The sequence below is a fragment of the Eschrichtius robustus genome, chromosome 1, assembly GCF_028021215.1.
Source record: "Eschrichtius robustus isolate mEscRob2 chromosome 1, mEscRob2.pri, whole genome shotgun sequence".
NCBI lineage: Eukaryota > Metazoa > Chordata > Mammalia > Artiodactyla > Eschrichtiidae > Eschrichtius > Eschrichtius robustus.
In genome coordinates, this window is record NC_090824.1 from 143,676,160 (window position 1) to 143,703,345 (window position 27,186).

A 27,186-nucleotide genomic window follows, 5' to 3' on the forward strand; every position below is an offset into this window, starting at 1 on the left:
CCCCTGCAGAGCCCCGCACACTGCCCGGTTGTGTTCTGCACCATCCCAGCATGTGCTTGGATCGATGATGACACCCTTGTATGCATTCCTTGGAAACTCTGAACAAAATGGGTGAGAACACTCTATCGTCTCCTTATCGAAACTGAGGTTCAGCACGTTTCCTCTCTCGGGTGTAGGGGACTGTTAGGAGTGAAGTCCAGTGTCCCCTGCCGACATGCACGCAAACACCACCAAGGACTCCAGTAGTGGAGGGGCTCCTGTCTGAGTGTCGACCGTGTCTGCGCATAAGCTGGCTTATCTGTGTATCCCGGGTCCCTGCTGAAAGGCGGTTGAAGGAATGCAAGGGGGCAGGCTCTCTTGCTGGTCTTAAGAGTCGGGGTGTGTGCCGGTCTAGGCCCAGTGTGCTTGCAGTTGGATAGGTGTGTTTTGGCCAGGATCACGCTTCGTGCATGCCATTTCTTGTGTTGATTTTGGAAGCCAAAATGAGCAAGCGTCCCTGGTTGGTTGCTCGAGCCTGAGGCCAGGCCTGTGGCCCTCCCTGTCCTTTCTTTTTGCACAGTGAGGTTTTTGAGTCCCTAGTGAGGCTGGAGAAGTGGGCGGGGTTGGGCTCGGGTTGGGCTTCGGCGGAAGGGGCTGATGGATTAGGCCACACTGCTGCCCATGGCTGCTCCTCTACTTTAACACCCAGCACAGTGTTGGTGCCAAGTGGGGCATCGTGGAGTGGGGTGAGGATCGAGTGCTGCATTTAAACCTGCGTGGTCGCTGATGGCCTGGACAGGAAGGTGAGGGATGATGAGGACATGTCCTTTGTGAGGTCGTGGAATAGGCTGTCATAATTGGGTTGCAGGTGCTGGCCTCGGCTTCCCAAGGATGCGTCATGTTCGTGATGGGCTGGCATCAGCTGCCTATGGAGGGTGTGGCTTTGGCAGTTCAAGTGCATGAGGTGAGGTAGGTAACCTGCGTAGAGTTGTGATCCCATTGCCGGAGGAATGACACCCAAAGGGTGTCTTGCGGGACGTAGAGAAGATTGACATTGTGAGGCGTCTGTCCCGTCCTCCTTGGAGGTAGTTGAGTTATGGAACATCCCTATTGGCTGCTTTCTTCCCTTGTTTGGGAATGTGCAAAGCGAAAGTTTCTCTCCCGGGGGGGCATGACACCGCCAGCCAGTTTTGCATGCAGGCCTTTCGAACAGCCTGTGGTTGATCTGCAGCAGTCCGTGGGCGGGGCAGTGATGGGGGCACTATTGCGAAGCCAGGTGTGCTGTCGTGGACAACCACTGTGCCCTTTCAAGCTTCCAGGTCCCCTCGTGTGGCAGAGGTCTTCCGTTGAAAGTCTGTCTGTGGTCCTCAGGAACAGTGCATTTGATCGCTGTGAGTTCCTCGGTAGTGTCGCTGTAGCAGTGGAGAATTGCCAGGATGCATGGGGTGGTGTGGGCCTCATCAAAGCAGACAGGCTTGCGGTCTGTCTTCCCTGGTGTTCAGTGTCCCCGTGTCGCATAATGTCTGTGGCTTCCAATAGGGTCGAGTCGCCCTGCCTGCAGGAGGAGGGCACTTAGGAAGAGGCTGTGTATCGTTTGAGCGTTTTCTCAGTGGTCAGGGCCACCAACCCTGCCAGTTGGGAACTTGCCGATACGTGGGCGAGGAGGTGGCCTAATTTCTGCTCTGGTGTTCCAACCTGTGTCATGGTTGCTGAAGCCCAACACTTCCCATTGTGGACATTCCCACGGGGTCATGGAAAGTGATTTGTTCTAGTTGGTGTGAAGACGCACTTGGTCCGCTGTTCCTTAGCCCCTTGAGAAGTGCCGGGCTGCATCTTGCCTGTAGGCAACTGCAGGTCGCAGTCAGCCCGCCCATGGGAGGTTCCCTTGCTTCCGGGAGTGCTGGGAGTGACCCCAAGGGCACATCAGATGTGCTGGTAGGTGGCAGGGTCTCCAGGTCCACATAGATGTGACAGACACGGCCGGGAGGCAGGTCTCGTCCAGTCTTTGTGCTTTGCTCACAAGGCGTGGCTGTGAGAGTGCGGGAGTGTGTGGGCTATTTCAACAGTCCCTGGGGGTCAAAGTTCGCATGTGGCCTCTTGAAGCTGACAGGGGTCTTTCTCCTTTCAGTTGGGGGTCCATCCAGGATGGTGTGTTTAAACTATGGCGTTTACTGTTGGAGGCGCCTGCAGAGGGCCACAGGGACACCCAGAGACCAAGACGCGTATTCAGCGGCACACACCGGAACCCACGAGTGCATCTTCGTGCGCAGTCACAGTCACACACGCCCACACGCGTGAGTACACACATACAGCGTCTCACACACCGGCCAACATACATGCCTAACTTCCTCCAGTCGTGCTGTGAGACACGCAATCCGTTTTCGGTAAGGAATAGTGGTACTTGGGAAGCAGGTTCCGGGCTCACACGCAGGTAAGTTTTCACAAGAATCGTTCTCTGAGGACTGTGGTGCAATTCAGAAGCCGCATGATTTCTGTCCACTTCTCAGGTGCAGTTGCAGGGTAAGGCTGGCCGTCGGCAAAAACAAGAAGACCTTCGTGTTGTCTGATGACTGGATGTGCTAAGGGGAACTGGAAAAAGTGGAGCAGGCGCACGTTGCTGAGCGTGGCTGGGGATAACTCAGGAAAGTAGCATTCACGCATACTAAGATGTGCCATTGGATATTAGGTTTTGCTCAGATGGGTCCAATGGCTGCAAGAGTGGATTGATTGTTGGTCTTGCTGAGTGGCCTGAGGACTGTGGATTCCCCAGGCTGTTGGAGTACTTCTGGCTCAGGGCTCCTCTGCAGAGCCCCACGGCCTGCCCGTTTGTGTTCTGCAGCGTCCCAGCATGTGCTTGGATCGATGATGACACCCTTGTATGCATTCCTTGGAAAATCTGAACAAAATGATTGAGAAAGCTCTACGGTCTCCTCATCGCAACTGAGGTCCAGCACGTTTCCTCTCGGGGGTAGGGGACAGTTAGGAGTGAGGGCCAACATCCCCTGCTGACATGCATGCCAACACCACTAAGGGCTCTAGCATTGGAGGGGCTCCTGTCTGAGGGTCGACCGTGTCTGCCCATAAGCTGGGTCATCTATGAATCCGCGGTCCCTGCTAAAAGGCCGTGAGGGAATGCAAGGGGGCAGGCTCTCCTGCTAGTCTTCAGAGTCGGAGTTTGTGCTGGTGTGGGCCCAGTGAGCTTTCACTTGGAGAAGTGTGTTTTGACCAGGATCACGCTTTGTGCATGCCGCTTCGGTGGTTGATTTTGGAAGCCAAAATGAGCAAGGTTCCCTGGTTGGAGCCTGGAGCCTCAGGCCAGGCCTGTGGCCCTCTCTGTTGTTGTGTCTGGTGCGGTGAGGTTCTTGAGTGCCCGGTGGGGCTGGAGCAGTGGGCGGGGGTGGGATGGAGTTTGGTGATGGCGGAAGGGGGCTGATGGATTAGGCCTCGCTGCTGCCCCTGAAGCTGCCAGCACACTGTTGGCGCTAAGTGGATCATCGTGGAGTGGGGTGAGGATCGAGTGCTGCATTTAAGCCTGCGTAGTGGCTGCTGCCCTGGAGAGAAAGGTAAGGTATGATGAGGACAGGTCCTGTGTGATGTCGTGGGATGGGCTGTCATCATTGGGTTGCAGGCGCTGGCCTCGGCTTCCCAAGGATGTGTCTTGTTCGTGATGGCCTGGCATCAGCTGCCTATGGTGGGGATGGCTTTGGCAGTTCATGAGGATGCAGTGAGGTAGGTTACCTGTGAAGATTTGCAATCCCGTTTCCAGAGGAGTGACTCCCCACGGGTGTCTTGCGGGACATAGAGAAGACGGACATGCTGAGGCATCTGTGACGGCCTTCTTGGGGGTAGGTGAGTTATGCAAACAAGCCCTTTGGTCGCTCTTTTCCCACTTTTGGGAATGTGCAACGCGATAGTGTTTCTGCCGGAGGGCATGATGCGGCCGGCCCGTGTGGCATGCAGGCCTTTCGAATAGCCAGAGCTTTATCCAGAGCAGTCCGTTGGCGGGGCAGAGAAGGGGGCACTGTTGCCATCCCTGGTGCGCTGCCAAGGCCAGCCACTCTTCCCTTTCAGGCTTCCAAGTCCCCTCACATGGCAGAGGTCTTCCGTTGCAAGTCTGTCTGTGGTCCTCGGGGACCACGCCTTTGATCACTCTGAGTTCCTCAGTGGTGTCACTGTGGCAGTGGAGAATTTCCAGGATGCATCAGGTGGGATCAGCATCTTCAAAGCAGACAGGCTTGCGGTCTGTGTTCCCTGGTGTTCCTTGTTCCCGTGTTCGGAAGATGTCTGTGGCTTCCAGTAGGGACGCGTTGCCCTGCTGGCTGGAGTAGGGCACGTTGGACGAGGCTGTTGAGCGTTTGAGCGGTTCCTTAGGGGTCAGGGCCGCGAACCTTGCAGGATGGGAGCTGCCTGAGACATGGCCGGGAAGGTGGCCTAGTTTCCGCTGTGGGGTTCCAACATGGGTCATGGCTGCTGAAGCCCTCTGCTTCCTGTGGTGGGCATTCCCACGGGTCAAAGGAAAGTGATTAGGCCTAGTTGGCAAGAAGTTGCACTTTGTTCGATGTTCTTTAGCCCCTTGAGTGGTTTCAGGCTGCATCTTGCCAGTAGAATGCTGTAGGTCAGTGTCGGCTCACCCATGGGAGTTCCCTTGCTTCCGAAAGTGCTGGGAGTGACCCCAAGTGCACATCAGATGTGCTGGTAGCTGGCAGGTTCTCGAGTTGCACGTAGATGTCACATCCATGGCCGGGAGGCAGGTCTCGTCCAGTCTTTGTGCTCTGGTCAGAAGGCGTGGCTGTGGGAGAGAGGGAGCCCGTGGAGCATTTCTACAGCCCCTGGGGGTTACAGTTTGCATGCGGCCTCTGGAAGCTGACAGGGGGCTTTCTCCTTTCAGTTGTGGGCCTAGACATTGTGTTGTGTATACACTATGGCGTTTGCTGTTGGACGCCTCTTCACAGGGCAACAGGGACACACAGAGACCAAGACGCGTAGTCAGCGGTACACAGAGAAACCCACAAGAGCGACTGCGTGCGCAGTCACAGTCACACGCGTGAACACAGAAATACAGCCTCTCACACGCCGGCCAATTTATGTGCCTAACTTCCTGCAGTCATACTATCAGACATGCAGTCAGTTCTCGGTAAGGGATAGAGGTCCTTGGGAAGCAGTTTCAGAGCTCAAGCCCAGGTAAATGTTTGTATGGATCATGTCCTCTGAGGAAACAAGTCCACTTCCCAGGTGCAGTTGCTGGGCAAGCCTCGCCGTTGGCAAATACAAGAAGATCTTCGTGTGCTCTGACGACTGGGGGTGCTAAGAAGAACTGGAAAAAGTGAGGCGGGGCCATGTTCCCGAGCATGGTCGCGGATAACTCAGGACGGTAGGTATTCAACCACCGCAAGATGTGCCATTAGATATTAGGTTTTCCTCAGATGGGCCCAATGGCTGCAAGAGTGGCTTGATTGTTCGTCTTGTTGAGTGGCCTGAGGGCTGTGGATTCTCCAGGCTTTTGGGGCACCCCAGGCTCATGGCTCCCCTGCAGAGCCCCGCACACTGCCCGGTTGTGTTCTGCACCATCCCAGCATGTGCTTGGATCGATGATGACACCCTTGTATGCATTCCTTGGAAACTCTGAACAAAATGGGTGAGAACACTCTATCGTCTCCTTATCGAAACTGAGGTTCAGCACGTTTCCTCTCTCGGGTGTAGGGGACTGTTAGGAGTGAAGTCCAGTGTCCCCTGCCGACATACACGCAAACACCACCAAGGACTCAAGTAGTGGAGGGGCTCCTGTCTGAGTGTCGACCGTGTCTGCGCATAAGCTGGCTTATCTGTGTATCCCGGGTCCCTGCTGAAAGGCGGTTGAAGGAATGCAAGGGGGCAGGCTCTCTTGCTGGTCTTAAGAGTCGGGGTGTGTGCCGGTCTAGGCCCAGTGTGCTTGCAGTTGGATAGGTGTGTTTTGGCCAGGATCACGCTTCGTGCATGCCATTTCTTGTGTTGATTTTGGAAGCCAAAATGAGCAAGCGTCCCTGGTTGGTTGCTGGAGCCTGAGGCCAGGCCTGTGGCCCTCCCTGTCCTTTCTTTTTGCACAGTGAGGTTTTTGAGTCCCTAGTGAGGCTGGAGAAGTGGGCGGGGTTGGGCTCGGGTTGGGCGTCGGCGGAAGGGGCTGATGGATTAGGCCACACTGCTGCCCATGGCTGCTCCTCTACTTTAACACCCAGCACAGTGTTGGTGCCAAGTGCGGCATCGTGGAGTGGGGTGAGGATCGAGTGCTGCATTTAAACCTGCGTGGTCGCTGATGGCCTGGACAGGAAGGTGAGGGATGATGAGGACATGTCCTTTGTGAGGTCGTGGAATAGGCTGTCATAATTGGGTTGCAGGTGCTGGCCTCGGCTTCCCAAGGATGCGTCATGTTCGTGATGGGCTGGCATCAGCTGCCTATGGAGGGGGTGGCTTTGGCAGTTCAAGTGCATGAGGTGAGGTAGGTAACCTGTGTAGAGTTGTGATCCCATTGCCGGAGGAATGACACCCAAAGGGTGTCTTGCGGGACGTAGAGAAGATTGACATTGTGAGGCGTCTGTCCCGTCCTCCTTGGAGGTAGTTGAGTTATGGAACATCCCTATTGGCTGCTTTCTTCCCTTGTTTGGGAATGTGCAAAGCGAAAGTGTCTCTCCCGGGGGGGCATGACACCGCCAGCCAGTTTTCCATGCAGGCCTTTCGAACAGCCTGAGGTTGATCTGCAGCAGTCCGTGGGCGGGGCAGAGATGGGGGCACTGTTGCGAAGCCAGGTGTGCTGTCGTGGACAACCACTGTGCCCTTTCAAGCTTCCAGGTCCCCTCGTGTGGCAGAGGTCTTCCGTTGAAAGTCTGTCTGTGGTCCTCAGGAACAGTGCATTTGATCGCTGTGAGTTCCTCGGTAGTGTCGCTGTAGCAGTGGAGAATTGCCAGGATGCATGGGGTGGTGTGGGCCTCATCAAAGCAGACAGGCTTGCGGTCTGTCTTCCCTGGTGTTCAGTGTCCCCGTGTCGCATAAGGTCTGTGGCTTCCAATAGGGTCGAGTCGCCCTGCATGCAGGAGGAGGGCACTTAGGAAGAGGCTGTGTATCGTTTGAGCGTTTTCTCAGTGGTCAGGGCCACCAACCCTGCCAGTTGGGAACTTGCCGATACGTGGGCGAGGAGGTGGCCTAATTTCTGCTCTGGTGTTCCAACCTGTGTCATGGTTGCTGAAGCCCAACACTTCCCATTGTGGACATTCCCACGGGGTCATGGAAAGTGATTTGTTCTAGTTGGTGTGAAGACGCACTTGGTCCGCTGTTCCTTAGCCCCTTGAGAAGTGCCGGGCTGCATCTTGCCTGTAGGCAACTGCAGGTCGCAGTCAGCCCGCCCATGGGAGGTTCCCTTGCTTCCGGGAGTGCTGGGAGTGACCCCAAGGGCACATCAGATGTGCTGGTAGGTGGCAGGGTCTCCAGGTCCACATAGATGTGACAGACACGGCCGGGAGGCAGGTCTCGTCCAGTCTTTGTGCTTTGCTCACAAGGCGTGGCTGTGAGAGTGCGGGAGTGTGTGGGCTATTTCAACAGTCCCTGGGGGTCAAAGTTCGCATGTGGCCTCTTGAAGCTGACAGGGGTCTTTCTCCTTTCAGTTGGGGGTCCATCCAGGATGGTGTGTTTAAACTATGGCGTTTACTGTTGGAGGCGCCTGCAGAGGGCCACAGGGACACCCAGAGACCAAGACGCGTATTCAGCGGCACACACCGGAACCCACGAGTGCATCTTCGTGCGCAGTCACAGTCACACACGCCCACACGCGTGAGTACACACATACAGCGTCTCACACACCGGCCAACATACATGCCTAACTTCCTCCAGTCGTGCTGTGAGACACGCAATCCGTTTTCGGTAAGGAATAGTGGTACTTGGGAAGCAGGTTCCGGGCTCACACGCAGGTAAGTTTTCACAAGAATCGTTCTCTGAGGACTGTGGTGCAATTCAGAAGCCGCATGATTTCTGTCCACTTCTCAGGTGCAGTTGCAGGGTAAGGCTGGCCGTCGGCAAAAACAAGAAGACCTTCGTGTTGTCTGATGACTGGATGTGCTAAGGGGAACTGGAAAAAGTGGAGCAGGCGCACGTTGCTGAGCGTGGCTGGGGATAACTCAGGACAGTAGCATTCACGCATACTAAGATGTGCCATTGGATATTAGGTTTTCCTCAGATGGGTCCAATGGCTGCAAGAGTGGATTGATTGTTGGTCTTGCTGAGTGGCCTGAGGACTGTGGATTCCCCAGGCTGTTGGAGTACTTCTGGCTCATGGCTCCTCTGCAGAGCCCCACGGCCTGCCCGTTTGTGTTCTGCAGCGTCCCAGCATGTGCTTGGATCGATGATGACACCCTTGTATGCATTCCTTGGAAAATCTGAACAAAATGAGTGAGAAAGCTCTACGGTCTCCTCATCGCAACTGAGGTCCAGCAGGTTTCCTCTCGGGGGTAGGGGACAGTTAGGAGTGAGGGCCAACATCCCCTGCTGACATGCATGCCAACACCACTAAGGGCTCTAGCATTGGAGGGGCTCCTGTCTGAGGGTAGACCGTGTCTGCCCATAAGCTGGGTCATCTATGAATCCGCGGTCCCTGCTAAAAGGCCGTGAGGGAATGCAAGGGGGCAGGCTCTCCTGCTAGTCTTCAGAGTCGGAGTGTGTGCTGGTGTGGGCCCAGTGAGCTTTCACTTGGAGAAGTGTGTTTTGACCAGGATCACGCTTTGTGCATGCCGCTTCGGTGGTTGATTTTGGAAGCCAAAATGAGCAAGGTTCCCTGGTTGGAGCCTGGAGCCTCAGGCCAGGCCTGTGGCCCTCTCTGTTGTTGTGTTTGGTGCGGTGAGGTTCTTGAGTGCCCGGTGGGGCTGGAGCAGTGGGCGGGGGTGGGATGGAGTTTGGTGATGGCGGAAGGGGGCTGATGGATTAGGCCTCGCTGCTGCCCCTGAAGCTGCCAGCACACTGTTGGCGCTAAGTGGATCATCGTGGAGTGGGGTGAGGATCGAGTGCTGCATTTAAGCCTGCGTAGTGGCTGCTGCCCTGGAGAGAAAGGTAAGGTATCATGAGGACAGGTCCTGTGTGATGTCGTGGGATGGGCTGTCATCATTGGGTTGCAGGCGCTGGCCTCGGCTTCCCAAGGATGTGTCTTGTTTGTGATGGCCTGGCATCAGCTGCCTATGGTGGGGATGGCTTTGGCAGTTCATGAGGATGTAGTGAGGTAGGTTACCTGTGAAGATTTGCAATCCCGTTTCCAGAGGAGTGACTCCCCACGGGTGTCTTGCGGGACATAGAGAAGACGGACATGCTGAGGCATCTGTGCCGGCCTTCTTGGGGGTAGGTGAGTTATGCAAACAAGCCCTTTGGTCGCTCTTTTCCCACTTTTGGGAATGTGCAACGCGATAGTGTTTCTGCCGGAGGGCATGATGCGGCCGGCCCGTGTGGCATGCAGGCCTTTCGAATAGCCAGAGCTTTATCCAGAGCAGTCCGTTGGCGGGGCATAGAAGGGGGCACTGTTGCCATCCCTGGTGCGCTGCCAAGGCCAGCCACTCTTCCCTTTCAGGCTTCCAAGTCCCCTCACATGGCAGAGGTCTTCCGTTGCAAGTCTGTCTGTGGTCCTCGGGGACCACGCCTTTGATCACTCTGAGTTCCTCAGTGGTGTCACTGTGGCAGTGGAGAATTTCCAGGATGCATCAGGTGGGATCAGCATCTTCAAAGCAGACAGGCTTGCGGTCTGTCTTCCCTGGTGTTCCTTGTTCCCGTGTTCGGAAGATGTCTGTGGCTTCCAGTAGGGACGCGTCGCCCTGCTGGCTGGAGTAGGGCACGTTGGACGAGGCTGTTGAGCGTTTGAGCGGTTCCTTAGGGGTCAGGGCCGCGAACCTTGCAGGATGGGAGCTGCCTGAGACATGGCCGGGAAGGTGGCCTAGTTTCCGCTGTGGGGTTCCAACATGGGTCATGGCTGCTGAAGCCCTCTGCTTCCTGTGGTGGGCATTCCCACGGGTCAAAGGAAAGTGATTAGGCCTAGTTGGCAAGAAGTTGCACTTTGTTCGATGTTCTTTAGCCCCTTGAGTGGTTTCAGGCTGCATCTTGCCAGTAGAATGCTGTAGGTCGGTGTCGGCTCACCCATGGGAGTTCCCTTGCTTCCGAAAGTGCTGGGAGTGACCCCAAGTGCACATCAGATGTGCTGGTAGCTGGCAGGTTCTCGAGTTGCACGTAGATGTCACACCCACGGCTGGGAGGCAGGTCTCGTCCAGTCTTTGTGCTCTGGTCAGAAGGCGTGGCTGTGGGAGAGAGGGAGCCCGTGGAGCATTTCTACAGCCCCTGGGGGTTACAGTTTGCATGCGGCCTCTGGAAGCTGACAGGGGGCTTTCTCCTTTCAGTTGTGGGCCTAGACATTGTGTTGTGTATACACTATGGCGTTTGCTGTTGGACGCCTCTTCACAGGGCAACAGGGACACACAGAGACCAAGACGCGTAGTCAGCGGTACACAGAGAAACCCACAAGAGCGACTGCGTGCGCAGTCACAGTCACACGCGTGAACACAGAAATACAGCCTCTCACACGCCGGCCAATTTATGTGCCTAACTTCCTGCAGTCATACTATCAGACATGCAGTCAGTTCTCGGTAAGGGATAGAGGTCCTTGGGAAGCAGTTTCAGAGCTCAAGCCCAGGTAAATGTTTGTATGGATCATGTCCTCTGAGGAAACAAGTCCACTTCCCAGGTGCAGTTGCTGGGCAAGCCTCGCCGTTGGCAAATACAAGAAGATCTTCGTGTGCTCTGACGACTGGAGGTGCTAAGAAGAACTGGAAAAAGTGAGGCGGGGCCATGTTCCCGAGCATGGTCGCGGATAACTCAGGACGGTAGGTATTCAACCACCGCAAGATGTGCCATTAGATATTAGGTTTTCCTCAGATGGGCCCAATGGCTGCAAGAGTGGCTTGATTGTTCGTCTTGTTGAGTGGCCTGAGGGCTGTGGATTCTCCAGGCTTTTGGGGCACCCCAGGCTCATGGCTCCCCTGCAGAGCCCCGCACACTGCCCGGTTGTGTTCTGCACCATCCCAGCATGTGCTTGGATCGAGGATGACACCCTTGTATGCATTCCTTGGAAACTCTGAACAAAATGGGTGAGAACACTCTATCGTCTCCTTATCGAAACTGAGGTTCAGCACGTTTCCTCTCTCGGGTATAGGGGACTGTTAGGAGTGAAGTCCAGTGTCCCCTGCCGACATGCACGCAAACACCACCAAGGACTCCAGTAGTGGAGGGGCTCCTGTCTGAGTGTCGACCGTGTCTGCGCATAAGCTGGCTTATCTGTGTATCCCGGGTCCCTGCTGAAAGGCGGTTGAAGGAATGCAAGGGGGCAGGCTCTCTTGCTGGTCTTAAGAGTCGGGGTGTGTGCCGGTCTAGGCCCAGTGTGCTTGCAGTTGGATAGGTGTGTTTTGGCCAGGATCACGCTTCGTGCATGCCATTTCTTGTGTTGATTTTGGAAGCCAAAATGAGCAAGCGTCCCTGGTTGGTTGCTGGAGCCTGAGGCCAGGCCTGTGGCCCTCCCTGTCCTTTCTTTTTGCACAGTGAGGTTTTTGAGTCCCTAGTGAGGCTGGAGAAGTGGGCGGGGTTGGGCTCGGGTTGGGCGTCGGCGGAAGGGGCTGATGGATTAGGCCACACTGCTGCCCATGGCTGCTCCTCTACTTTAACACCCAGCACAGTGTTGGTGCCAAGTGGGGCATCCTGGAGTGGGGTGAGGATCGAGTGCTGCATTTAAACCTGCGTGGTCGCTGATGGCCTGGACAGGAAGGTGAGGGATGATGAGGACATGTCCTTTGTGAGGTCGTGGAATAGGCTGTCATAATTGGGTTGCAGGTGCTGGCCTCGGCTTCCCAAGGATGCGTCATGTTCGTGATGGGCTGGCATCAGCTGCCTATGGAGGGGGTGGCTTTGGCAGTTCAAGTGCATGAGGTGAGGTAGGTAACCTGTGTAGAGTTGTGATCCCATTGCCGGAGGAATGACACCCAAAGGGTGTCTTGCGGGACGTAGAGAAGATTGACATTGTGAGGCGTCTGTCCCGTCCTCCTTGGAGGTAGTTGAGTTATGGAACATCCCTATTGGCTGCTTTCTTCCCTTGTTTGGGAATGTGCAAAGCGAAAGTGTCTCTCCCGGGGGGGCATGACACCGCCAGCCAGTTTTGCATGCAGGCCTTTCGAACAGCCTGAGGTTGATCTGCAGCAGTCCGTGGGCGGGGCAGAGATGGGGGCACTGTTGCGAAGCCAGGTGTGCTGTCGTGGACAACCACTGTGCCCTTTCAAGCTTCCAGGTCCCCTCGTGTGGCAGAGGTCTTCCGTTGAAAGTCTGTCTGTGGTCCTCAGGAACAGTGCATTTGATCGCTGTGAGTTCCTCGGTAGTGTCGCTGTAGCAGTGGAGAATTGCCAGGATGCATGGGGTGGTGTGGGCCTCATCAAAGCAGACAGGCTTGCGGTCTGTCTTCCCTGGTGTTCAGTGTCCCCGTGTCGCATAATGTCTGTGGCTTCCAATAGGGTCGAGTCGCCCTGCATGCAGGAGGAGGGCACTTAGGAAGAGGCTGTGTATCGTTTGAGCGTTTTCTCAGTGGTCAGGGCCACCAACCCTGCCAGTTGGAAACTTGCCGATACGTGGGCGAGGAGGTGGCCTAATTTCTGCTCTGGTGTTCCAACCTGTGTCATGGTTGCTGAAGCCCAACACTTCCCATTGTGGACATTCCCACGGGGTCATGGAAAGTGATTTGATCTAGTTGGTGTGAAGACGCACTTGGTCCGCTGTTCCTTAGCCCCTTGAGAAGTGCCGGGCTGCATCTTGCCTGTAGGCAACTGCAGGTCGCAGTCAGCCCGCCCATGGGAGGTTCCCTTGCTTCCGGGAGTGCTGGGAGTGACCCCAAGGGCACATCAGATGTGCTGGTAGGTGGCAGGATCTCCAGGTCCACATAGATGTGACAGACACGGCCGGGAGGCAGGTCTCGTCCAGTCTTTGTGCTTTGCTCACAAGGCGTGGCTGTGAGAGTGCGGGAGTCTGTGGGCTATTTCAACAGTCCCTGGGGGTCAAAGTTCGCATGTGGCCTCTTGAAGCTGACAGGGGTCTTTCTCCTTTCAGTTGGGGGTCCATCCAGGATGGTGTGTATAAACTATGGCGTTTACTGTTGGAGGCGCCTGCAGAGGGCCACAGGGACACCCAGAGACCAAGACACGTATTCAGCGGCACACACCGGAACCCACGAGTGCATCTTCGTGCGCAGTCACAGTCACACACGCCCACACGCGTGAGTACACACATACAGCGTCTCACACACCGGCCAACATACATGCCTAACTTCCTCCAGTCGTGCTGTGAGACACGCAATCCGTTTTCGGTAAGGAATAGTGGTACTTGGGAAGCAGGTTCCGGGCTCACACGCAGGTAAGTTTTCACAAGAATCGTTCTCTGAGGACTGTGGTGCAATTCAGAAGCCGCATGATTTCTGTCCACTTCTCAGGTGCAGTTGCAGGGTAAGGCTGGCCGTCGGCAAAAACAAGAAGACCTTCGTGTTGTCTGATGACTGGATGTGCTAAGGGGAACTGGAAAAAGTGGAGCAGGCGCACGTTGCTGAGCGTGGCTGGGGATAACTCAGGACAGTAGCATTCACGCATACTAAGATGTGCCATTGGATATTAGGTTTTCCTCAGATGGGTCCAATGGCTGCAAGAGTGGATTGATTGTTGGTCTTGCTGAGTGGCCTGAGGACTGTGGATTCCCCAGGCTGTTGGAGTACTTCTGGCTCATGGCTCCTCTGCAGAGCCCCACGGCCTGCCCGTTTGTGTTCTGCAGCGTCCCAGCATGTGCTTGGATCGATGATGACACCCTTGTATGCATTCCTTGGAAAATCTGAACAAAATGAGTGAGAAAGCTCTACGGTCTCCTCATCGCAACTGAGGTCCAGCACGTTTCTCTCGGGGGTAGGGGACAGTTAGGAGTGAGGGCCAACATCCCCTGCTGACATGCATGCCAACACCACTAAGGGCTCTAGCATTGGAGGGGCTCCTGTCTGAGGGTCGACCGTGTCTGCCCATAAGCTGGGTCATCTATGAATCCGCGGTCCCTGCTAAAAGGCCGTGAGGGAATGCAAGGGGGCAGGCTCTCCTGCTAGTCTTCAGAGTCGGAGTGTGTGCTGGTGTGGGCCCAGTGAGCTTTCACTTGGAGAAGTGTGTTTTGACCAGGATCACGCTTTGTGCATGCCGCTTCGGTGGTTGATTTTGGAAGCCAAAATGAGCAAGGTTCCCTGGTTGGAGCCTGGAGCCTCAGGCCAGGCCTGTGGCCCTCTCTGTTGTTGTGTTTGGTGCGGTGAGGTTCTTGAGTGCCCGGTGGGGCTGGAGCAGTGGGCGGGGGTGGGATGGAGTTTGGTGATGGCGGAAGGGGGCTGATGGATTAGGCCTCGCTGCTGCCCCTGAAGCTGCCAGCACACTGTTGGCGCTAAGTGGATCATCGTGGAGTGGGGTGAGGATCGAGTGCTGCATTTAAGCCTGCGTAGTGGCTGCTGCCCTGGAGAGAAAGGTAAGGTATGATGAGGACAGGTCCTGTGTGATGTCGTGGGATGGGCTGTCATCATTGGGTTGCAGGCGCTGGCCTCGGCTTCCCAAGGATGTGTCTTGTTCGTGATGGCCTGGCATCAGCTGCCTATGGTGGGGATGGCTTTGGCAGTTCATGAGGATGCAATGAGGTAGGTTACCTGTGAAGATTTGCAATCCCGTTTCCAGAGGAGTGACTCCCCACGGGTGTCTTGCGGGACATAGAGAAGACGGACATGCTGAGGCATCTGTGCCGGCCTTCTTGGGGGTAGGTGAGTTATGCAAACAAGCCCTTTGGTCGCTCTTTTCCCACTTTTGGGAATGTGCAACGCGATAGTGTTTCTGCCGGAGGGCATGATGCGGCCGGCCCGTGTGGCATGCAGGCCTTTCGAATAGCCAGAGCTTTATCCAGAGCAGTCCGTTGGCGGGGCAGAGAAGGGGGCACTGTTGCCATCCCTGGTGCGCTGCCAAGGCCAGCCACTCTTCCCTTTCAGGCTTCCAAGTGCCCTCACATGGCAGAGGTCTTCCGTTGCAAGTCTGTCTGTGGTCCTCGGGGACCACGCCTTTGATCACTCTGAGTTCCTCAGTGGTGTCACTGTGGCAGTGGAGAATTTCCAGGATGCATCAGGTGGGATCAGCATCTTCAAAGCAGACAGGCTTGCGGTCTGTCTTCCCTGGTGTTCCTTGTTCCCGTGTTCGGAAAATGTCTGTGTCTTCCAGTAGGGACGCGTCGCCCTGCTGGCTGGAGTAGGGCACGTTGGACGAGGCTGTTGAGCGTTTGAGCGGTTCCTTAGGGGTCAGGGCCGCGAACCTTGCAGGATGGGAGCTGCCTGAGACATGGCCGGGAAGGTGGCCTAGTTTCCGCTGTGGGGTTCCAACATGGGTCATGGCTGCTGAAGCCCTCTGCTTCCTGTGGTGGGCATTCCCACGGGTCAAAGGAAAGTGATTAGGCCTAGTTGGCAAGAAGTTGCACTTTGTTCGATGTTCTTTAGCCCCTTGAGTGGTTTCAGGCTGCATCTTGCCAGTAGAATGCTGTAGGTCGGTGTCGGCTCACCCATGGGAGTTCCCTTGCTTCCGAAAGTGCTGGGAGTGACCCCAAGTGCACATCAGATGTGCTGGTAGCTGGCAGGTTCTCGAGTTGCACGTAGATGTCACACCCACGGCCGGGAGGCAGGTCTCGTCCAGTCTTTGTGCTCTGGTCAGAAGGCGTGGCTGTGGGAGAGAGGGAGCCCCTGGAGCATTTCTACAGCCCCTGGGGGTTAAAGTTTGCATGCGGCCTCTGGAAGCTGACAGGGGCCTTTCTCCTTTCAGTTGTGGGCCTAGACATTGTGTTGTGTATACACTATGGCGTTTGCTGTTGGACGCCTCTTCACAGGGCAACAGGGACACACAGAGACCAAGACGCGTAGTCAGCGGTACACAGAGAAACCCACAAGAGCGACAGCGTGCGCAGTCACAGTCACACGCGTGAACACAGAAATACAGCCTCTCACACGCCGGCCAATTTATGTGCCTAACTTCCTGCAGTCATACTATCAGACATGCAGTCAGTTCTCGGTAAGGGATAGAGGTCCTTGGGAAGCAGTTTCAGAGCTCAAGCCCAGGTAAATGTTTGTATGGATCATGTCCTCTGAGGAAACAAGTCCACTTCCCAGTTGCAGTTGCTGGGCAAGCCTCGCCGTTGGCAAATACAAGAAGATCTTCGTGTGCTCTGACGACTGGAGGTGCTAAGAAGAACTGGAAAAAGTGAGGCGGGGCCATGTTCCCGAGCATGGTCGCGGATAACTCAGGACGGTAGGTATTCAACCACCGCAAGATGTGCCATTAGATATTAGGTTTTCCTCAGATGGGCCCAATGGCTGCAAGAGTGGCTTGATTGTTCGTCTTGTTGAGTGGCCTGAGGGCTGTGGATTCTCCAGGCTTTTGGGGCACCCCAGGCTCATGGCTCCCCTGCAGAGCCCCGCACACTGCCCGGTTGTGTTCTGCACCATCCCAGCATGTGCTTGGATCGATGATGACACCCTTGTATGCATTCCTTGGAAACTCTGAACAAAATGGGTGAGAACACTCTATCGTCTCCTTATCGAAACTGAGGTTCAGCACGTTTCCTCTCTCGGGTGTAGGGGACTGTTAGGAGTGAAGTCCAGTGTCCCCTGCCGACATGCACGCAAACACCACCAAGGACTCCAGTAGTGGAGGGGCTCCTGTCTGAGTGTCGACCGTGTCTGCGCATAAGCTGGCTTATCTGTGTATCCCGGGTCCCTGCTGAAAGGCGGTTGAAGGAATGCAAGGGGGCAGGCTCTCTTGCTGGTCTTAAGAGTCGGGGTGTGTGCCGGTCTAGGCCCAGTGTGCTTGCAGTTGGATAGGTGTGTTTTGGCCAGGATCACGCTTCGTGCATGCCATTTCTTGTGTTGATTTTGGAAGCCAAAATGAGCAAGCGTCCCTGGTTGGTTGCTGGAGCCTGAGGCCAGGCCTGTGGCCCTCCCTGTCCTTTCTTTTTGCACAGTGAGGTTTTTGAGTCCCTAGTGAGGCTGGAGAAGTGGGCGGGGTTGGGCTCGGGTTGGGCGTCGGCGGAAGGGGCTGATGGATTAGGCCACACTGCTGCCCATGGCTGCTCCTCTACTTTAACACCCAGCACAGTGTTGGTGCCAAGTGGGGCATCGTGGAGTGGGGTGAGGATGGAGTGCTGCATTTAAACCTGCGTGGTCGCTGATGGCCTGGACAGGAAGGTGAGGGATGATGAGGACATGTCCTTTGTGAGGTCGTGGAATAGGCTGTCATAATTGGGTTGCAGGTGCTGGCCTCGGCTTCCCAAGGATGCGTCATGTTCGTGATGGGCTGGCATCAGCTGCCTATGGAGGGGGTGGCTTTGGCAGTTCAAGTGCATGAGGTGAGGTAGGTAACCTGTGTAGAGTTGTGATCCCATTGCCGGAGGAATGACACCCAAAGGGTGTCTTGCGGGACGTAGAGAAGATTGACATTGTGAGGCGTCTGTCCCGTCCTCCTTGGAGGTAGTTGAGTTATGGAACATCCCTATTGGCTGCTTTCTTCCCTTGTTTGGGAATGTGCAAAGCGAAAGTGTCTCTCCCGGGGGGGCATGACACCGCCAGCCAGTTTTGCATGCAGGCCTTTCGAACAGCCTGAGGTTGATCTGCAGCAGTCCGTGGACGGGGCAGAGATGGGGGCACTGTTGCGAAGCCAGGTGTGCTGTCGTGGACAACCACTGTGCCCTTTCAAGCTTCCAGGTCCCCTCGTGTGGCAGAGGTCTTCCGTTGAAAGTCTGTCTGTGGTCCTCAGGAACAGTGCATTTGATCGCTGTGAGTTCCTCGGTAGTGTCGCTGTAGCAGTGGAGAATTGCCAGGATGCATGGGGTGGTGTGGGCCTCATCAAAGCAGACAGGCTTGCGGTCTGTCTTCCCTGGTGTTCAGTGTCCCCGTGTCGCATAATGTCTGTGGCTTCCAATAGGGTCGAGTCGCCCTGCATGCAGGAGGAGGGCACTTAGGAAGAGGCTGTGTATCGTTTGAGCGTTTTCTCAGTGGTCAGGGCCACCAACCCTGCCAGTTGGAAACTTGCCGATACGTGGGCGAGGAGGTGGCCTAATTTCTGCTCTGGTGTTCCAACCTGTGTCATGGTTGCTGAAGCCCAACACTTCCCATTGTGGACATTCCCACGGGGTCATGGAAAGTGATTTGTTCTAGTTGGTGTGAAGACGCACTTGGTCCGCTGTTCCTTAGCCCCTTGAGAAGTGCCGGGCTGCATCTTGCCTGTAGGCAACTGCAGGTCGCAGTCAGCCCGCCCATGGGAGGTTCCCTTGCTTCCGGGAGTGCTGGGAGTGACCCCAAGGGCACATCAGATGTGCTGGTAGGTGGCAGGGTCTCCAGGTCCACATAGATGTGACAGACACGGCCGGGAGGCAGGTCTCGTCCAGTCTTTGTGCTTTGCTCACAAGGCGTGGCTGTGAGAGTGCGGGAGTCTGTGGGCTATTTCAACAGTCCCTGGGGGTCAAAGTTCGCATGTGGCCTCTTGAAGCTGACAGGGGTCTTTCTCCTTTCAGTTGGGGGTCCATCCAGGATGGTGTGTATAAACTATGGCGTTTACTGTTGGAGGCGCCTGCAGAGGGCCACAGGGACACCCAGAGACCAAGACGCGTATTCAGCGGCACACACCGGAACCCACGAGTGCATCTTCGTGCGCAGTCACAGTCACACACGCCCACACGCGTGAGTACACACATACAGCGTCTCACACACCGGCCAACATACATGCCTAACTTCCTCCAGTCGTGCTGTGAGACACGCAATCCGTTTTCGGTAAGGAATAGTGGTACTTGGGAAGCAGGTTCTGGGCTCACACGCAAGTAAGTTTTCACAAGAATCGTTCTCTGAGGACTGTGGTGCATTTCAGAATCCGCATGATTTCTGTCCACTTCTCAGGTGCAGTTGCAGGGTAAGGCTGGCCGTCGGCAAAAACAAGAAGACCTTCGTGTTGTCTGATGACTGGATGTGCTAAGGGGAACTGGAAAAAGTGGAGCAGGCGCACGTTGCTGAGCGTGGCTGGGGATAACTCAGGACAGTAGCATTCACGCATACTAAGATGTGCCATTGGATATTAGGTTTTCCTCAGATGGGTCCAATGGCTGCAAAAGTGGATTGATTTTTGGTCTTGCTGAGTGGCCTGAGGACTGTGGATTCCCCAGGCTGTTGGAGTACTTCTGGCTCATGGCTCCTCTGCAGAGCCCCACGGCCTGCCCGTTTGTGTTCTGCAGCGTCCCAGCATGTGCTTGGATCGATGATGACACCCTTGTATGCATTCCTTGGAAAATCTGAACAAAATGAGTGAGAAAGCTCTACGGTCTCCTCATCGCAACTGAGGTCCAGCACGTTTCTCTCGGGGGTAGGGGACAGTTAGGAGTGAGGGCCAACATCCCCTGCTGACATGCATGCCAACACCACTAAGGGCTCTAGCATTGGAGGGGCTCCTGTCTGAGGGTCGACCGTGTCTGCCCATAAGCTGGGTCATCTATGAATCCGCGGTCCCTGCTAAAAGGCCGTGACGGAATGCAAGGGGGCAGGCTCTCCTGCTAGTCTTCAGAGTCGGAGTGTGTGCTGGTGTGGGCCCAGTGAGCTTTCACTTGGAGAAGTGTGTTTTGACCAGGATCACGCTTTGTGCATGCCGCTTCAGTGGTTGATTTTGGAAGCCAAAATGAGCAAGGTTCCCTGGTTGGAGCCTGGAGCCTCAGGCCAGGCCTGTGGCCCTCTCTGTTGTTGTGTTTGGTGCGGTGAGGTTCTTGAGTGCCCGGTGGGGCTGGAGCAGTGGGCGGGGGTGGGATGGAGTTTGGTGATGGCGGAAGGGGGCTGATGGATTAGGCCTCGCTGCTGCCCCTGAAGCTGCCAGCACACTGTTGGCGCTAAGTGGATCATCGTGGAGTGGGGTGAGGATCGAGTGCTGCATTTAAGCCTGCGTAGTGGCTGCTGCCCTGGAGAGAAAGGTAAGGTATGATGAGGACAGGTCCTGTGTGATGTCGTGGGATGGGCTGTCATCATTGGGTTGCAGGCGCTGGCCTCGGCTTCCCAAGGATGTGTCTTGTTCGTGATGGCCTGGCATCAGCTGCCTATGGTGGGGATGGCTTTGGCAGTTCATGAGGATGCAGTGAGGTAGGTTACCTGTGAAGATTTGCAATCCCGTTTCCAGAGGAGTGACTCCCCACGGGTGTCTTGCGGGACATAGAGAAGACGGACATGCTGAGGCATCTGTGCCGGCCTTCTTGGGGGTAGGTGAATTATGCAAACAAGCCCTTTGGTCGCTCTTTTCCCACTTTTGGGAATGTGCAACGCGATAGTGTTTCTGCCGGAGGGCATGATGCAGCCGGCCCGTGTGGCATGCAGGCCTTTCGAATAGCCAGAGCTTTATCCAGAGCAGTCCGTTGGCGGGGCAGAGAAGGGGGCACTGTTGCCATCCCTGGTGCGCTGCCAAGGCCAGCCACTCTTCACTTTCAGGCTTCCAAGTCCCCTCACATGGCAGAGGTCTTCCGCTGCAAGTCTGTCTGTGGTCCTCGGGGACCACGCCTTTGATCACTCTGAGTTCCTCAGTGGTGTCACTGTGGCAGTGGAGAATTTCCAGGATGCATCAGGTGGGATCAGCATCTTCAAAGCAGACAGGCTTGCGGTCTGTCTTCCCTGGTGTTCCTTGTTCCCGTGTTCGGAAGATGTCTGTGTCTTCCAGTAGGGACGCGTCGCCCTGCTGGCTGGAGTAGGGCACGTTGGACGAGGCTGTTGAGCGTTTGAGCGGTTCCTTAGGGGTCAGGGCCGCGAACCTTGCAGGATGGGAGCTGCCTGAGACATGGCCGGGAAGGTGGCCTAGTTTCCGCTGTGGGGTTCCAACATGGGTCATGGCTGCTGAAGCCCTCTGCTTCCTGTGGTGGGCATTCCCACGGGTCAAAGGAAAGTGATTAGGCCTAGTTGGCAAGAAGTTGCACTTTGTTCGATGTTCTTTAGCCCCTTGAGTGGTTTCAGGCTGCATCTTGCCAGTAGAATGCTGTAGGTCGGTGTCGGCTCACCCATGGGAGTTCCCTTGCTTCCGAAAGTGCTGGGAGTGACCCCAAGTGCACATCAGATGTGCTGGTAGCTGGCAGGTTCTCGAGTTGCACGTAGATGTCACACCCACGGCCGGGAGGCAGGTCTCGTCCAGTCTTTGTGCTCTGGTCAGAAGGCGTGGCTGTGGGAGAGAGGGAGCCCGTGGAGCATTTCTACAGCCCCTGGGGGTTAAAGTTTGCATGCGGCCTCTGGAAGCTGACAGGGGGCTTTCTCCTTTCAGTTGTGGGCCTAGACATTGTGTTGTGTATACACTATGGCGTTTGCTGTTGGACGCCTCTTCACAGGGCAACAGGGACACACAGAGACCAAGACGCGTAGTCAGCGGTACACAGAGAAACCCACAAGAGCGACTGCGTGCGCATTCACAGTCACACGCGTGAACACAGAAATACAGCCTCTCACACGCCGGCCAATTTATGTGCCTAACTTCCTGCAGTCATACTATCAGACATGCAGTCAGTTCTCGGTAAGGGATAGAGGTCCTTGGGAAGCAGTTTCAGAGCTCAAGCCCAGGTAAATGTTTGTATGGATCATGTCCTCTGAGGAAACAAGTCCACTTCCCAGGTGCAGTTGCTGGGCAAGCCTCGCCGTTGGCAAATACAAGAAGATCTTCGTGTGCTCTGACGACTGGAGGTGCTAAGAAGAACTGGAAAAAGTGAGGCGGGGCCATGTTCCCGAGCATGGTCGCGGATAACTCAGGACGGTAGGTATTCAACCACCGCAAGATGTGCCATTAGATATTAGGTTTTCCTCAGATGGGCCCAATGGCTGCAAGAGTGGCTTGATTGTTCGTCTTGTTGAGTGGCCTGAAGGCTGTGGATTCTCCAGGCTTTTGGGGCACCCCAGGCTCATGGCTCCCCTGCAGAGCCCCGCACACTGCCCGGTTGTGTTCTGTACCATCCCAGCATGTGCTTGGATCGATGATGACACCCTTGTATGCATTCCTTGGAAACTCTGAACAAAATGGTTGAGAACACTCTATCGTCTCCTTATCGAAACTGAGGTTCAGCACGTTTCCTCTCTCGGGTGTAGGGGACTGTTAGGAGTGAAGTCCAGTGTCCCCTGCCGACATGCACGCAAACACCACCAAGGACTCCAGTAGTGGAGGGGCTCCTGTCTGAGTGTCGACCGTGTGTGCGCATAAGCTGGCTTATCTGTGTATCCCGGGTCCCTGCTGAAAGGCGGTTGAAGGAATGCAAGGGGGCAGGCTCTCTTGCTGGTCTGAAGAGTCGGGGTGTGTGCCGGTCTAGGCCCAGTGTGCTTGCAGTTGGATAGGTGTGTTTTGGCCAGGATCACGCTTCGTGCATGCCATTTCTTGTGTTGATTTTGGAAGCCAAAATGAGCAATCGTCCCTGGTTGGTTGCTGGAGCCTGAGGCCAGGCCTGTGGCCCTCCCTGTCCTTTCTTTTTGCACAGTGAGGTTTTTGAGTCCCTAGTGAGGCTGGAGAAGTGGGCGGGGTTGGGCTCGGGTTGGGCATCGGCGGAAGGGGCTGATGGATTAAGCCACACTGCTGCCCATGGCTGCTCCTCTACTTTAACACCCAGCACAGTGTTGGTGCCAAGTGGGGCATCGTGGAGTGGGGTGAGGATCGAGTGCTGCATTTTAACCTGCGTGGTGGCTGATGGCCTGGACAGGAAGGTGAGGGATGATGAGGACATGTCCTTTGTGAGGTCGTGGAATAGGCTGTCATAATTGGGTTGCAGGTGCTGGCCTCGGCTTCCCAAGGATGCGTCATGTTCGTGATGGGCTGGCATCAGCTGCCTATGGAGGGGGTGTCTTTGGCAGTTCAAGTGCATAAGGTGAGGTAGGTAACCTGTGTAGAGTTGTGATCCCATTGCCGGAGGAATGACACCCAAAGGGTGTCTTGCGGGACGTAGAGAATATTGACATTGTGAGGCGTCTGTTCCGTCCTCCTTGGAGGTAGTTGAGTTATGGAACATCCCTATTGGCTGCTTTCTTCCCTTGTTTGGGAATGTGCAAAGCGAAAGTGTCTCTCCCGGGGGGGCATGACACCGTCAGCCAGTTTTGCATGCAGGCCTTTCGAACAGCCTGAGGTTGATCTGCAGCAGTCCGTGGGCGGGGCAGAGATGGGGGCACTGTTGCGAAGCCAGGTGTGCTGTCGTGGACAACCACTGTGCCCTTTCAAGCTTCCAGGTCCCCTCGTGTGGCAGAGGTCTTCCGTTGAAAGTCTGTCTGTGGTCCTCAGGAACAGTGCATTTGATCGCTGTGAGTTCCTCGGTAGTGTCGCTGTAGCAGTGGAGAATTGCCAGGATGCATGGGGTGGTGTGGGCCTCATCAAAGCAGACAGGCTAGCGGTCTGTCTTCCCTGGTGTTCAGTGTCCCCGTGTCGCATAATGTCTGTGGCTTCCAATAGGGTCGAGTCGCCCTGCATGCAGGAGGAGGGCACTTAGGAAGAGGCTGTGTATCGTTTGAGCGTTTTCTCAGTGGTCAGGGCCACCAACCCTGCCAGTTGGAAACTTGCCGATACGTGGGCGGGGAGGTGGCCTAATTTCTGCTCTGGTGTTCCAACCTGTGTCATGGTTGCTGAAGCCCAACACTTCCCATTGTGGACATTCCCACGGGGTCATGGAAAGTGATTTGTTCTAGTTGGTGTGAAGACGCACTTGGTCCGCTGTTCCTTAGCCCCTTGAGAAGTGCCGGGCTGCATCTTGCCTGTAGGCAACTGCAGGTCGCAGTCAGCCCGCCCATGGGAGGTTCCCTTGCTTCCGGGTGTGCTGCGAGTGACCCCAAGGGCACATCAGATGTGCTGGTAGGTGGCAGGGTCTCCAGGTCCACATAGATGTGACAGCCACGGCCGGGAGGCAGGTCTCGTCCAGTCTTTGTGCTTTGCTCACAAGGCGTGGCTGTGAGAGTGCGGGAGTCAGTGGGCTATTTCAACAGTCCCTGGGGGTCAAAGTTCGCATGTGGCCTCTTGAAGCTGACAGGGGTCTTTCTCCTTTCAGTTGGGGGTCCATCCAGGATGGTGTGTATAAACTATGGCGTTTAGTGTTGGAGGCGCCTGCAGAGGGCCACAGGGACACCCAGAGACCAAGACGCGTATTCAGCGGCACACACCGGAACCCACGAGTGCATCTTCGTGCGTAGTCACAGTCACACACGCCCACACGCGTGAGTACACACATACAGCGTCTCACACACCGGCCAACATACATGCCTAACTTCCTCCAGTCGTGCTGTGAGACACGCAATCCATTTTCGGTAAGGAATAGTGGTACTTGGGAAGCAGGTTCCGGGCTCACACGCAGGTAAGTTTTCACAAGAATCGTTCTCTGAGGACTGTGGTGCAATTCAGAAGCCGCATGATTTCTGTCCACTTCTCAGGTGCAGTTGCAGGGTAAGGCTGGCCGTCGGCAAAAACAAGAAGACCTTCGTGTTGTCTGATGACTGGATGTGCTAAGGGGAACTGGAAAAAGTGGAGCAGGCGCACGTTGCTGAGCGTGGCTGGGGATAACTCAGGACAGTAGCATTCACGCATACCAAGATGTGCCATTGGATATTAGGTTTTCCTCAGATGGGTCCAATGGCTGCAAGAGTGGATTGATTGTTGGTCTTGCTGAGTGGCCTGAGGACTGTGGATTCCCCAGGCTGTTGGAGTACTTCTGGCTCATGGCTCCTCTGCAGAGCCCCACGGCCTGCCCGTTTGTGTTCTGCAGCATCCCAGCATGTGCTTGGATCGATGATGACACCCTTGTATGCATTCCTTGGAAAATCTGAACAAAATGAGTGAGAAAGCTCTACGGTCTCCTCATCGCAACTGAGGTCCAGCACGTTTCTCTCGGGGGTAGGGGACAGTTAGGAGTGAGGGCCAACATCCCCTGCTGACATGCATGCCAACACCACTAAGGGCTCTAGCATTGGAGGGGCTCCTGTCTGAGGGTCGACCGTGTCTGCCCATAAGCTGGGTCATCTATGAATCCGCGATCCCTGCTAAAAGGCCGTGAGGGAATGCAAGGGGGCAGGCTCTCCTGCTAGTCTTCAGAGTCGGAGTGTGTGCTGGTGTGGGCCCAGTGAGCTTTCACTTGGAGAAGTGTGTTTTGACCAGGATCACGCTTTGTGCATGCCGCTTCGGTGGTTGATTTTGGAAGCCAAAATGAGCAAGGTTCCCTGGTTGGAGCCTGGAGCCTCAGGCCAGGCCTGTGGCCCTCTCTGTTGTTGTGTTTGGTGCGGTGAGGTTCTTGAGTGCCCGGTGGGGCTGGAGCAGTGGGCGGGGGTGGGATGGAGTTTGGTGATGGCGGAAGGGGGCTGATGGATTAGGCCTCGCTGCTGCCCCTGAAGCTGCCAGCACACTGTTGGCGCTAAGTGGATCATCGTGGAGTGGGGTGAGGATCGAGTGCTGCATTTAAGCCTGCGTAGTGGCTGCTGCCCTGGAGAGAAAGGTAAGGTATCATGAGGACAGGTCCTGTGTGATGTCGTGGGATGGGCTGTCATCATTGGGTTGCAGGCGCTGGCCTCGGCTTCCCAAGGATGTGTCTTGTTCGTGATTGTCTGGCATCAGCTGCCTATGGTGGGGATGGCTTTGGCAGTTCATGAGGATGCAGTGAGGTAGGTTACCTGTGAAGAGTTGCAATCCCGTTTCCAGAGGATTGACTCCCCACGGGTGTCTTGCGGGACATAGAGAAGACGGACATGCTGAGGCATCTGTGCCGGCCTTCTTGGGGGTAGGTGAGTTATGCAAACAAGCCCTTTGGTCGCTCTTTTCCCACTTTTGGGAATGTGCAACGCGATAGTGTTTCTGCCGGAGGGCATGATGCGGCCGGCCCGTGTGGCATGCAGGCCTTTCGAATAGCCAGAACTTTATCCAGAGCAGTCCGTTGGCGGGGCAGAGAAGGGGGCACTGTTGCCATCCCTGGTGCGCTGCCAAGGCCAGCCACTCTTCCCTTTCAGGCTTCCAAGTCCCCTCACATGGCAGAGGTCTTCCGTTGCAAGTCTGTCTGTGGTCCTCGGGGACCACGCCTTTGATCACTCTGAGTTCCTCAGTGGTGTCACTGTGGCAGTGGAGAATTTCCAGGATGCATCAGGTGGGATCAGCATCTTCAAAGCAGACAGGCTTGCGGTCTGTCTTCCCTGGTGTTCCTTGTTCCCGTGTTCGGAAGATGTCTGTGTCTTCCAGTAGGGACGTGTCGCCCTGCTGGCTGGAGTAGGGCACGTTGGACGAGGCTGTTGAGCGTTTGAGCGGTTCCTTAGGGGTCAGGGCCGCGAACCTTGCAGGATGGGAGCTGCCTGAGACATGGCCGGGAAGGTGGCCTAGTTTCCGCTGTGGGGTTCCAACATGGGTCATGGCTGCTGAAGCCCTCTGCTTCCTGTGGTGGGCATTCCCACGGGTCAAAGGAAAGTGATTAGGCCTAGTTGGCAAGAAGTTGCACTTTGTTCGATGTTCTTTAGCCCCTTGAGTGGTTTCAGGCTGCATCTTGCCAGTAGAATGCTGTAGGTCGGTGTCGGCTCACCCATGGGAGTTCCCTTGCTTCCGAAAGTGCTGGGAGTGACCGCAAGTGCACATCAGATGTGCTGGTAGCTGGCAGGTTCTCGAGTTGCACGTAGATGTCACACCCACGGCCGGGAGGCAGGTCTCGTCCAGTCTTTGTGCTCTGGTCAGAAGGCGTGGCTGTGGGAGAGAGGGAGCCCGTGGAGCATTTCTACAGCCCCTGGGGGTTAAAGTTTGCATGCGGCCTCTGGAAGCTGACAGGGGGCTTTCTCCTTTCAGTTGTGGGCCTAGACATTGTGTTGTGTATACACTATGGCGTTTGCTGTTGGACGCCTCTTCACAGGGCAACAGGGACACACAGAGACCAAGACGCGTAGTCAGCGGTACACAGAGAAACCCACAAGAGCGACTGCGTGCGCAGTCACAGTCACACGCGTGAACACAGAAATACAGCCTCTCACACGCCGGCCAATTTATGTGCCTAACTTCCTGCAGTCATACTATCAGACATGCAGTCAGTTCTCGGTAAGGGATAGAGGTCCTTGGGAAGCAGTTTCAGAGCTCAAGCCCAGGTAAATGTTTGTATGGA

The 27,186-nt window shown here is 55.6% G+C and overlaps 10 non-coding genes across 10 annotated transcripts; all 10 read left to right on the forward strand.

Moving 5' to 3' along the window:
- Window positions 1-58: 58 nt before the first annotated feature.
- On the forward strand, window positions 59-151 carry LOC137776529 (small nucleolar RNA SNORD116). Its single transcript, XR_011076245.1, has one exon. It is a non-coding gene; the product is annotated as a small nucleolar RNA SNORD116 (small nucleolar RNA).
- Window positions 152-2,835: 2,684 nt separating this feature from the next.
- LOC137754596 (small nucleolar RNA SNORD116) lies at window positions 2,836-2,928 on the forward strand. Its single transcript, XR_011071896.1, has one exon. It is a non-coding gene; the product is annotated as a small nucleolar RNA SNORD116 (small nucleolar RNA).
- Window positions 2,929-5,561: 2,633 nt separating this feature from the next.
- LOC137776536 (small nucleolar RNA SNORD116) lies at window positions 5,562-5,654 on the forward strand. Its single transcript, XR_011076249.1, has one exon. It is a non-coding gene; the product is annotated as a small nucleolar RNA SNORD116 (small nucleolar RNA).
- A 2,684-nt stretch (window positions 5,655-8,338) lies between these two features.
- Window positions 8,339-8,431, forward strand: LOC137754139 (small nucleolar RNA SNORD116). Its single transcript, XR_011071743.1, has one exon. It is a non-coding gene; the product is annotated as a small nucleolar RNA SNORD116 (small nucleolar RNA).
- A 2,633-nt stretch (window positions 8,432-11,064) lies between these two features.
- Window positions 11,065-11,157, forward strand: LOC137777501 (small nucleolar RNA SNORD116). The gene has a single exon (XR_011076542.1). It is a non-coding gene; the product is annotated as a small nucleolar RNA SNORD116 (small nucleolar RNA).
- Window positions 11,158-13,841: 2,684 nt separating this feature from the next.
- LOC137754143 (small nucleolar RNA SNORD116) lies at window positions 13,842-13,934 on the forward strand. Its single transcript, XR_011071744.1, has one exon. It is a non-coding gene; the product is annotated as a small nucleolar RNA SNORD116 (small nucleolar RNA).
- Window positions 13,935-16,566: 2,632 nt separating this feature from the next.
- Window positions 16,567-16,659, forward strand: LOC137776541 (small nucleolar RNA SNORD116). Its single transcript, XR_011076251.1, has one exon. It is a non-coding gene; the product is annotated as a small nucleolar RNA SNORD116 (small nucleolar RNA).
- Window positions 16,660-19,343: 2,684 nt separating this feature from the next.
- Window positions 19,344-19,436, forward strand: LOC137754146 (small nucleolar RNA SNORD116). The gene has a single exon (XR_011071749.1). It is a non-coding gene; the product is annotated as a small nucleolar RNA SNORD116 (small nucleolar RNA).
- Window positions 19,437-22,068: 2,632 nt separating this feature from the next.
- Window positions 22,069-22,161, forward strand: LOC137777647 (small nucleolar RNA SNORD116). Its single transcript, XR_011076581.1, has one exon. It is a non-coding gene; the product is annotated as a small nucleolar RNA SNORD116 (small nucleolar RNA).
- A 2,684-nt stretch (window positions 22,162-24,845) lies between these two features.
- LOC137754153 (small nucleolar RNA SNORD116) lies at window positions 24,846-24,938 on the forward strand. Its single transcript, XR_011071751.1, has one exon. It is a non-coding gene; the product is annotated as a small nucleolar RNA SNORD116 (small nucleolar RNA).
- Window positions 24,939-27,186: the final 2,248 nt, after the last annotated feature.